At 39.6% G+C, this 12,484-nt stretch overlaps 1 protein-coding gene across 3 annotated transcripts in view; it reads left to right on the forward strand.

The window, feature by feature from the left end:
• LOC113592079 (H-2 class I histocompatibility antigen, Q8 alpha chain-like) overlaps positions 1–12,484 on the forward strand; it is a 144,108-nt gene that overhangs the window by 77,452 nt on the left and 54,172 nt on the right. The window lies entirely within an intron of this gene.

Genomic DNA, 12,484 nt, shown 5'->3' on the forward strand with positions numbered 1-12,484 from the left:
CATGGTAGAGTCATGGTAGGGTGTGCTGGTATGAGTGTATCAGACACAGTAGTGACACTAACATGGTAGAGTCATGGTAGGGTGTGCTGGTATGAGTGTATCAGACACAGCATTGACACTGTCATGGTAGATTCATGGTAGGGTGTGTTGGTATGAGTGTATCACACACAGTAGTGACACTAACATGGTAGAGTCATGGTAGGGTGTGCTGGTATGAGTGTATCAGACACAGTAGTGACACTAACATGGTAGAGTCATGGTAGGGTGTGCTGGTATGAGTGTGTCAGACACAGTAGTGACACTAACATGGTAGAGTCATGGTAGGGTGTGCTGGTATGAGTGTATCAGACACAGCATTGACACTGTCATGGTAGAGTCATGGTAGGGTGTGCTGGTATGAGTGTATCAGACACAGTAGTGACACTAACATGGTAGAGTCATGGTAGGGTGTGCTGGTATGAGTGTATCAGACACAGTAGTGACACTAACATGGTAGAGTCATGGTAGGGTGTGCTGGTATGAGTGTATCAGACACAGCATTGACACTGTCATGGTAGAGTCATGGTAGGGTGTGCTGGTATGAGTGTATCAGACACAGTAGTGACACTAACATGGTAGAGTCATGGTAGGGTGTGCTGGTATGAGTGTATCAGACACAGTAGTGACACTAACATGGTAGAGTCATGGTAGGGTGTGCTGGTATGAGTGTGTCAGACACAGTAGTGACACTAACATGGTAGAGTCATGGTAGGGTGTGCTGGTATGAGTGTATCAGACACAGCATTGACACTGTCATGGTAGAGTCATGGTAGGGTGTGCTGGTATGTCAGACACAGCAGTGCTCCTGAAATTTTTCAATGTGTTCATATAAGTTCTGGGTTGAAAGTGGTCCACCACTTAAGATATCCTGACAACATTGGTTCCGTGGGCAGGAACTGACCAATGATGAAGAGCTAAAGTGTGGCTGAAACAAGTGCAGTATGATGATAGTCGTAAACTGTACACAAAGTTTTTTTCTCAATAAAGTGTAGTGAAGTAATAAAATTTGTCTGGAAAGAAATTTAATCCAGGTGGAATTTGCTTATTGAAAAATAAATTATTTATTTTTATTTTAAATTTAATTCTGCCTGTGTTTTGTTATGGGTAGAAAGCAACTGTCATTATATTGCCCTTCCAAATAATATATATTTTTGAAATAATATATATGATAAAATACCTGGAAAACTACATTTTTATGTTTCATTTTTATAGTAAAATGATTTTTCATTGTCACCTATTACAACAGATGGTAACCTTGACATTCTACGCACAAAACAGGTAAGTTTGGGAATGTTAATTTTATTTAATTTTAATTATTGTGCATTAGTTAATACATACCTTAATATATACCTTTCATGTGTGGACAGAAAACCTAAATTATTCATGAGCATTTTTAGTCTAGGTTCTGGCAGGGAATGAAAAAAACGAAAAAGCAACCAGTATGATCTAATGTGTAAGCTGGTTTCACGAAAAGTACATAGGAAGCATATGCTGTATATACCGTCTGTGATATAAACCTTAAAAATATTATAAAAGCAATTTCATTAAAAGGTCCAGTCATGTTAGGATTTAAATGCAACATCAAGCTTCAGATATGTTATAAAGCCTTTGGAGAAGGCGGGTGGTATTGTTTTATCACTTCTGACTATCATCCTCTGTACTGTTGCAGGACCAACAGCATGACCTGGTGAACTACATTACCCATAAAACCCACACATCAGGGACACATAGAGAAGAGGCGCATACCCATGTTATATATTATTCTACCAGACTAACAGTAGCTTAGCATGTTGATGTAACATAATATTCATTACTGAATGGTAATGTGGACGTTTATGTGTTGGTTGTGCTTTGGTAAACAACACAAACTAAAATAGAATGTCATGGAGGAGGTAAAGGCGTATTGCTCTTTAGAAATTACAAATATGTAATGCCAAAGTAAAATTTGAAATTTGTTTATTGAGCTGTAAATCCATGAGGTAGGATATTCATGTGGACATGTTTGGATCATAATAGTCCTATAAAATCCACATGTAAACTGAATTAGGTGAGTCTTAAAATAGGGTCTCTAAAATATAACATTGTTTTCATAATGAGAGGCGAGACTGTACGACTATGTTCGAAAGTTTGGCAACTTTTCAAGTTGAGTATATTGTATTTCGAATTGAGTAAATTAACAATTAACAAATTAACAATTATAACAAGCTTACAGCTTTCAAAACACAAACTCACTGTAGTGTTTGAAGGTTATGTGCTATGAGAAATTATATTAGGCTATTATTATATGTGAGTAAATGTACTCAATTTCTATGAAATATGGCATGTGACAGAATACAGTCATTCATCTGTTATGCTGACTGTTGACATTTTGAAACTTTTTTTTTAAATGTATTTTTCTTCTGTAAATTGATTTATTTCTGAATTAAACATGAAAAATATGGAACACTCATGGTTTTATCAATTGGCATTTGAGTGGATTGTAAAAAGCAATCAGATGAGGAAATTCCAAAAATATCTTTGGTTGACGTTCCAAGAAGCAAAAGCGTGTGCCACCTGAGGGAGATCAGGCTTACGAGCACTGATTAATTCCCAGCTCATGACCTCCCTCTAGTGGCAGACAGTTGGCGTTGCAAGCCACCCGTATTTTACCACTTAAGTTCAGGTGCTACGGGCAGAGTAACGTGGAGTGATGACAACAGTTCACTCAGGGACATCTGGTAAATAAGACTAGAATACTGGTTATACTGTAAAGCCTTTATTTAAAAACCCCCCCACAAACAAACAAAAAAAAATCATAGTGGAATCAACCCAATGAGGCAAAGAAGCATGCAAGTGTGAGGGTCAGTGACATTTATTAAGGCCAAATCCATAATAATGTACAGCAGAACAGACCAGGGTCAAATAGCCAGACATGACACTTAACACACAACACTGGGACATCAAACAATGACCAACAAAGCTGACAGAAAACACGGGGTATATACACACACAGTTAACAAGGGGAATATAGAAACAGCTATAACAAATCAAGGACTGGGGAAAATAAAACAAAAATGTGGAACTAGGGAACACATAGCTCCAGAAAAGGGAAATTGTGACACACATTTCCTCTGTTATGTTATTGTTTAACTCAGCTAACGCTCATCAGATGCTATCTAGCATTAAAATGCTAGCAGACATCAGGCCGTACTCATTTGAGTGCATATTTTCAAGATGTGCCCTCCGGTCGCTAGTGCCGCAATGACAGGCTAACTGTAGCTTGCATATAACCTTATCACAAGGTTGTACAATTTTGCCACCTAGTGACCAAAATATAATGGAATGCAAATCAGTCTTTCTGCATCCAAGTTGTGAACTCTGTCTTTCGTGAAACTCTCTTTTCTGTTGTGAACTCCTAGCCTCCTCCAAGCAAAAACGAAAACAAGTCAAGCCCATTCAACTTGGATAGAACCAGGGTTTGCTTGAGTGTTGGGCCTTAACTCTAACCACTCTATACCACAAAATATCACAAAGTACTTTTTCTCTCTCACAAAATCCATCAGGACAAGAACAAAAGACAAACAACTAAAAGATGGGAAACACAAACAGAACACTGCCTGCAACAGGAAGAGAATGATCTTCTCCTTTCTTCTCTCAAAGCTTCACAAACAGCGTGGCCTGTACAAAGCTGTTATATAGGAGTGTGACCTCCTGTGGGTGATCAGGATAACAAGGCTAAATGGCATGTGGGCTCCCTCTGATGGCAGAAGGTTGGTGCTGCGAGCCACCCGTTACATTTTTCTTGAAATTGTTACACTGGTAATGCAAATAAAATTATATTTCAAATTGAAGGAATCTATGCTATGTCATTCAAGCACCATAGTCTGTGACACCCTGTCACATGGTAATTCAGAGGGATTTATGGAAGTGATTCTCCCAGTCACATGGTAATCCAGAGGGATTTATAGAATTTACTCATATACTCTATACCAGACAGTGGTATACAGTGAATTGTTCTATCAGAAAGTGGTGTACAGTGATGTTCTATCAGACAGTTGTATAACATTGACATGCTCTATCAGACAGTGGTATAACATTGACATGTTCTATCAGACAGTGGTATAACATTGACATGCTCTATCAGACAGTGGTATACAGTGTCATGTTCTATCAGACAGTGGTATACAGTGACATGTTCTATCAGACAGTGAGTGGTATAACATTGACATGTTCTAACAGACAGTGGTATACAGTGACATGCTCTATCAGACAGTGGTATACAGTGACATGCTCTATCAGACAGTGGTATAACATTGACATGTTCTTTGTTGTGGTGTGGTGGGGTGTGGTCTGAAAGTGAGGGATCCTAACAGACTGAACAGGCTTGTCAAGAAAGTCAGCTCTATCATAGGAGGTGGAACTGCTCTGGGCCTACAATGTAGTGTACAATATAAATAAATGCTCTTGTAGACTGATGATTCAGTCTACAAGACTTTATCTGAAGTGTTTTTATATATTTTTTTCTTTTCAGATGGTATTGTTGTTTTACTGCTAAGAACAGTGCGCTTAACTGATTCAACAGTTTTTACTGGGCCTAATATTCTACACTATTCTGAACTATTCTGAACCTTGTTCTGAATGAGTGCTCAGACACTATGATTCATAAATTCATAATATATAAATATTTGCTTGTAACTACACTCTGACCTGAGTTTAAATTCTTTATCAGCATCTTAGCCACCTTTAGTTTCCTTACTTATTATTAGAGCTTATGTTACTGTAGTATTTATATATACTGATGTTTTTTAATTAACATTTTGAATAAATATATTGGTGCTAATTAACCATTCACACCATCCAAAAACGTTTTGCCCTTTATTCTAAATGTGCTAATAGAGAATAGTGCATAATGAATGAATTAATAGTTTTGGCAAGCTTTACTGGCAGAACATTTCTGTGTGCCAGTTCCTATAATAATGACCCCTGTCCTCTCTTCCTTTGAGTGAAGGAACCCACTGGCTGTGTTATCTGTCAAGGAGCAGATAGACTTGTAAGTGGCAGGTGCTAGGGACAGTTATAGCTGTGTCTCATCTGCATACCAGTGAAAGCTAAAATTATATTTACTGATTAAATACACAAGTTAGGACAAGCATATGCAAATTAAACAATAAAGGGACCAGAATCAGTTCTTGTGGCTATAGTGCTAACAATCACTGTGTGCACGTGTAACACTTTTAACTTTCATGGTTCTATATTTCAGTGTTCTTCAAGATTTTACTTCACTACATTGTAAAATTGTAATTCTTTATGATTGTAATGTGCGTTTATACTTTTAATTTTTTATTACGTTATAAAAAATTGGCACCTGTTACAAGTGTTACGTGGGTTCAACTGCAACATTTTCTGAGCGTTACTGTGACATTGATATTTGAAGAAAATTTCCGCAAAGACTCCTGATGTTCAAACGTAAGTTCACTTCGATTACAATAACTTTCACTTTCTTTCTGTACCGTGTACAAGACGTCCTGTTTTGTTTTTGCTGCCTTGCTTGGTTGGTTTTGTCTCTGAAGCCGCTTAACTTGTTCTATCATTCTCCACGGCTAGGTGTTGTGTATTTGAACTTAATCCCACTGGGACTCTTGCTACACCTCCTACTACCACACTCTCGCTCTTGGGCCATCGTGTCTGCTCCGTGACTTGAGTTAAACTTTAAATTAAAGGCGAGGAACCCACTTAACCCCTCTTAACTGAGAGGATGGACCAGAAAATAACGTTAAAGAGAGCCCTACTTATTCTCGCCGTTAGCGTTCACTGGGCATCTGGAGGCAAGTTCAGTGATTATTATATTTTTACATTGTAAAAAATGATCATGGTTGTATTCTGCTGTGTTTTTGTCGTTGATTGGATCAAAATATTGTAACCCATCACCAATTCATAGAAATATTACGCTTGCCCAGTTCGGAATAATACCGCGGCCACGCTATCCGCGCTTCAAACAAAAGCTCTGTGCGCGCCTGCATCGTGCATTACGGTAACCCGTTTGTGAAATGACGTAGGGGTATACCTCTCGCGCATTTATTGAGACTCTAAATGAAATGTGTTTAACAGATTAATTAATAAACATCTTACTGAGGCCTAATGCGCAAAATACATTTGTAGGAAAGTCAAAAATCTACTTATTTTCATTTAAATCCGCTACATAAAGATTACTTAGCTATATGTGATTAAGATTTCCTAATGTTTTTTAACTGTGAGACGGTAGACAAATTATATAGCAATACTTTGCAAATCAGTTCAGTATAGTATATTTTTAAAATTCCATAAAAACACAAATCAAATTACCAATTCACTTCACTATCTTGTTGGAAAAAACTTTCCAACATATTCACAGCATGACACTAAAGTATTTTTATTGTAGGAATTTGTATTGGGATGATAAAATCCTGCTAAATGTCTATTTGGACTATTTTGTATATCATATTTTAAGATGTATAAAATTGTTATCAGATCACTCCACTATATTCTTGATTCTACACTTTCTCATGCACCCATGGTATGACTTTCAAAAACCTTTACTGTAGAAACTCACGTAAAATGTCTAATCAGATCACTAAATGAAACGTTTTGAAATGTTATCAAACAAACAAATCAAACTGTTATCAAATAACTACACAATATTCTTGAAATACACTTCCTCCTGTACCCATGATGCTACTTTTGTAGATTTTTACTTTAGGAATTTAGAGTAATGGGATAGCAACTCATGTAAAATGTATATTTGGTTCATTATATATCATTTTTTAAGTCCTATAAAATCTACAGATCAAATTGTTATCAGATCCCACCTCTATATTCTTGAAGAACACATTCTCAAATACTCAACGTGTGTCTTTCAGACATTTTTACTGTCGGAATTTAGAGCATCGCGATGGCAAATGTCTATTTTGTTACTGAAACAAACCAGAGATGAACCAGGTTGGGCAACATGGATCTGATGGAATGCTACTGCAGCAGCAAGCCAAAGGAAACAGATTATATGAAGTGAACAAGGAAGCTGCTGATGAGGAGAAACACCTTCATCCACACTCACAGACAAGCTAATGGTTACGCAGCACTCGGACGTTGTTAAACGACGCCTCCTGTCACACCTGGAGATGGATGAAGTAAAATGTAAATCTCATGGCCCAGACGCAACATCTGCAGCATATGAGAAAGAATGTAATGTGGACATGTTGTGCAGTCCTGCTGTGGACATGCAGAAGATGATCAGGTCTAAGCTGACGACTGTCAGCCAATGCTGTAGGCTCTCCTGACTTGGTAGTAAGGTACTATCAGATAATATGCTAGCATAAAACAAGAGTACTAGATAAGTCTAGTTTGATTTAGTGCACAAATATTTTTATACAAGCTTCAACCGTACGACATCTGACAACACTTTGTTCCATAAGAATAATCAGTCTTCTTATTTAATAAGTTATTTTATTGATGTCTGCCGATGAAAGTTCCAACCATGTTGCTTACCTTCCCAAATCTGAAAAGGTGCCATTGTTTGCACTTTTTGTCACTCATCCTGATTGGATGACATCATGGGCATGACTACAGCATCTTGTTTTTACTGTTGTTGCTGGTTTTCTTTTTTTACATTCCAGCTATGATAATTATTATGTTAGCTAATAGAACTACCAAATTCCTCCTCCCTGTCATGTTTTTAGTAAAAGAGTCATTGTAACAGTTAGCTAACTAGGGAATCACTCAATATCTGTACAAACAGTGTAAGATGCAAGACTCAGGTTTCCATAGTTTTTGTTCTGACACTCCTTGTGAAACAGGATTATAACTGTCTTTCAGATTCTGTCAAGAGACATTTATTTTGTTGTCCTATAAATTAGCCTTCCAAGTGAATAACTAAATAAGTAATATCAAGGTGTGACTTTTTACCACCAGGTCTTTATCATCATATTGATGTTATAACCCTTTACCTCCAGGTCTGTAGATGTTATAACAATATGCCAGAGTGATTCTTAACCTCCAGGTCTGTAGTGATGTTATAACAGTATGCCAGAGTGACTCTTTACCAGCAGGTCTGTAGTGATGTTATAACAGAATGCCAGAGTGACCCTTTACCTCCAGGTCTGTAGATGTTATAACAGTATGCCAGAGTGACTCTTAACCTCCAGGTCTGTAGTGATGTTATAACAGTACGCCAGAGTGACTCTTTACCAGCAGGTCTGTAGTGATGTTATAACAGAATGCCAGAGTGACCCATTACCTCCAGGTCTGTAGTGATGTTATAACAGTAGGTGTGTCAGCACATTGTAACCCCCTGTAAAACCGGGTTGATACCTAGTAAATCTACTGTCAGGAATGGGTGGGATGGGAATCTTGCTGGAGATGTCAGGAATGGTGTTGGGAATGTGGCGGATGAGTGGGGATGGTATTGGGGTGTTGGGGATGAGTGGGGATGGTATTGGGGTGTTTGGGGATAGGTGGGGATGGTGTTGGGGGTTTTGGGGATGAGTGGGAATGGTGTTGGGGGTGTTGCAGGTGTTGGAGGATGGGTGGGGTGGGAACAAAATTTCATCTGTGGCTCTGTGGATCTATTTAAACTTTAATGGGAGATCAAACAACATTTTGTTCATTCTGTTGTTTTTTTTTCTGTGTTCTCTCTCAACCAAGAATTGTAACTGCTCCACTCTGGAACTCATACACATTAGACATCATTCCCTGTAAGTACAACCCTAAACGTATATGGTCAGTTTGTGCACTTATAGTCTTTTGTCTTTACAGGCTGTTCTGTGTCCATGCATCTTAGAAGAAGCACAGATAAAAGAAGTAAATGTACACAATCTGGTAAATAGGCACCCACCCATCTCTTGACAACCCTCACACCATCCTCATCCCACACATTGCCTAACATCTCTAACACCATCTCCATCTCACACATCCACCAAAATCTCTAACACCATCCCCACCTCATACCTGTGTACTTAATCCTCCCCCCCCCCCCCTTGTTCTCCTGTGCCCCAAAAGTAGGTTACTGTTCAACAAAACTGTCTAAGGGGTCATTTTTCATCATATCAATTATTTTTTTACATTTGAGTTGTTTATAACCATTAGAACTATAATAACATGTTCACTCGTATTATATAGTGGGATATAAGTATAATTCACAGTATTGTAAACATTTAAATATTTGTTTCACTTGGTCTTGAGCAAGAGATACTGTATAACAGAATTTCAGCCAAATAGAGGACTATGTGGTTCTTAACATCAAAGCTGCACCCATGCATCTAAATTCAGAACATGACATTGAAGAAACAGGAGTGAGGTATGAGTGCAGGTTGGCAGGAAAGATTATTAACAGAAAGAAAAATGAAGTTTCAACTAACTCTTAAAGACTTATACAGTCAGTGACAGAGCGATGCTTTAGCCTCAGTGGAGGCTAATTTGAAGTGCAGGTGCACAGTACCTGTGGGAATGAATAGGTGACGGGAAATGAGGAACAGGTGTGAGTAATCAGTGCTAACAGCGCCAATGCTAACAGCGCTAGTGCTAACAGCGCCAATGCTAACGGCGCTAGTGCAAATGGCACTATCGGCGCAGCCAATGGCACATGCGCGGGGCCCACCATAGAACAGCGCCCTCTCATCATCACGGAGAGTGACGTGAGGAGAGTGTTTAAAAGGGTGAATACCAGGAAGGCGATAGGACCAGACGGTATCTGCGGGAGGGTCCTCAAAGCCTGCGCAGATCAGCTAGCCCCAATATTCACCAACATCTTCAATCTCTCCCTGACGCTCAGTATCGTCCCGTCCAGCTTCAAGCGGTCCACCATCGTCCCCGTCCCGAAGAAACCTCGACCCTCCGACCTCAATGACTACCGCCCTGTCGCCCTCACATCAGTCGTGATGAAGTGCTTTGAAAAGCTAGTCAGAGATTTCATCACATCTTCACTGCCAGCCTCCATGGACCCACTGCAGTTTGCATACCGCCACAACCGCTCCACTGACGATGCAATTGCACATCTGCTCCACACTACACTGACTCACCTGGAAGAAGGGAGGGGAAATTATGTTAAAATGCTGTTTGTTGACTACAGTTCAGCATTTAACACCATCATCCCCTCCCTACTCACTACTAAGTTGGGGGATCTAGGACTGCATACATCCCTGTGCGACTGGATCTACAACTTCCTAACAGACAGACCATAATCAGTACGGGTGGGCAACTGCGCCTCATCCACCCTCACCCTCAGCACTGGAGCTCCTCAGGGTTGTGTCCTAAGCCCCCTGCTCTACTCACTGTACACCTACAACTGCACAGCTCCTTCCAGCTCCACCATCATTGTCAAGTTTGCTGACGACACCGTTGTCATGGGTCTGATCTCGGACAACGATGAGAGGGCCTACCTGGAGGAGATTAAACACCTGGAAAACTGGTGCCAGGAAAATAATCTCCTAAACGTCAGTAAGACAAAGGAGCTGATCGTGGATTGCAGCAAGAAGCAGGAGCGGCACTACCGACCTGTGAGGATCAGTGGAACCACGGTGGAGAGAGTAGATAGTTTCAGGTACCTTGGTGTTCACATCTCGCAGGACGTGTCCTGGTCCCGCCATACCAACTCCCTGGCAAAGAAGGCTCGTCAGCGTCTTTACCACCTCAGACGCCTGAGAGACTTCAGACTGCCCTCCAACGTAGTGCAGGTGTAGAAGTTCCGCAGTATCAAGAGCATCCTCACGGGGAACATCACAGTCTGGTTTGGGAACAGCACCAAGCAGGACAGACAAGCACTCCAAAGGGTAGTGCGTTCAGCAGAGCGCATCACTCACATTGGAACTTCCTGACCTGCAGACCATCTACTACAAGTGGTGCCAGACCAAGGCCAGGAGGATTGTGAAGGACCCCACCCATCCCAACAATAGGCTCTTCTCTCTGTTGAGGTCAGGGAGGCGCTTTCGCAGAGAGACTGAAGAGGAGCTTCTTCCCACAGGCCATTCGGGCCCTGAATCAGGGAAACTGATAAACTGTGGGGACCACCACCATGTAACATAACTGTATATCTGTGTGTGTGTGTGTGTGTGTGTGTGTATGTATATATGTATATATATATTCAATTACTTTGTTACACAACTGTAGATGTTATTATATGAAATGGATCTGTACATTCTGTAGATTGTGTACATATATACACAACCATGTACATTGTGTATATAATCATACTATACATATATTGTACATACATTGTTAATATATTTTGTACATGCATAGAATATATATATTTCACATATAGATAATATCTATATTTCTCTATGCACCCCTGTTTTCTTTTCCTCAGTTTGGACAGAGCACTCTCCACCATTTCACTGCGAGTTCTACTGTGTATGACTATGTATGTGACGAATAAACCAAACTTAAAACTTAGCCTCTCACAGACAATCTGTCCTTTGCAAAAACTGAAATGTAATGCATATGAAAAACTGAGTCAAAGCTCCTTAGTACAGAAACTGAGAATGTTTTGGATTAAGCTATATGTATATCCACACTCACAACATTACTGCTATGTTAACACACATTTTATTACAATTCATTTGGGAATACTGTAAAGCTTGTCCTGATCCCCATCATTACAGCTTAAATATTTAAAACTTTGTGCCCACACCAATGGAGATTTGCAGTGTTAGCCTACCACCATCCCCATCCCTGTGCAGTTCTCTAGTCTACGTAACCTACTTTACACCTTATATTTCACCTTCTATTTTGCATTACAAATAAAGTAACCATTTGAGTCTTGCTCTGTATTAGCAGAGTAGCATAAATATATAAACCTTAATTGCAGCATACAAGTTTTATTGCACTCTTAATATGTGTGTTCCTATTTGAAATGTTAGTGTTTTAATTAAAAGTGTGATGTAGGCAAAACAAAATAGAGCACAGTAATGAGATGTCTAAATACGGCAATAATCAATAATTGCTGGAGGTAAGAATCGAGACGCTGACACAGCAGAGCAGCAGCAGTCCTTGGGTAGTCAAGCAATGCACAGCACTGAATGAACCTGTGGCCTTTAAATAAGGAAAAGGCAGGCAAATTGCACACATTTGCACATAGTTAGTAAACAGGTGAGTCAGAGCGGGGCAGGTGTGAAATGTGTGTGTGTATCGGACAGGGTGCCTGGCGCACTGTGACAAAAATGTTGTTTATCATCATCCAACTCCATGGTGAAGGTGAATCAGTAACTAGACCTACAGAATTTCATAGTAAGGATATGGAGAATTGTGCTACAGAGTGACAAGGCTCTTCAAAGCTCTTTTAGAAGGTTCTTTACATTAAATATTGCAGTGTAATAACATTATAGCTCATTAACATTAATTAATTCAGCAGGCAGGTAAATCTGTTAGTAAATCAGATTAAGTGCCTGCATGTTGGAGGTTTATCATGTGCTTGCCAGGTTAAGCACCGTTTGTAAAA

The sequence above is a fragment of the Electrophorus electricus genome, chromosome 5 (genome assembly GCF_013358815.1).
Source record: "Electrophorus electricus isolate fEleEle1 chromosome 5, fEleEle1.pri, whole genome shotgun sequence".
NCBI classification, from domain to species: Eukaryota; Metazoa; Chordata; class Actinopteri; order Gymnotiformes; family Gymnotidae; genus Electrophorus; species Electrophorus electricus.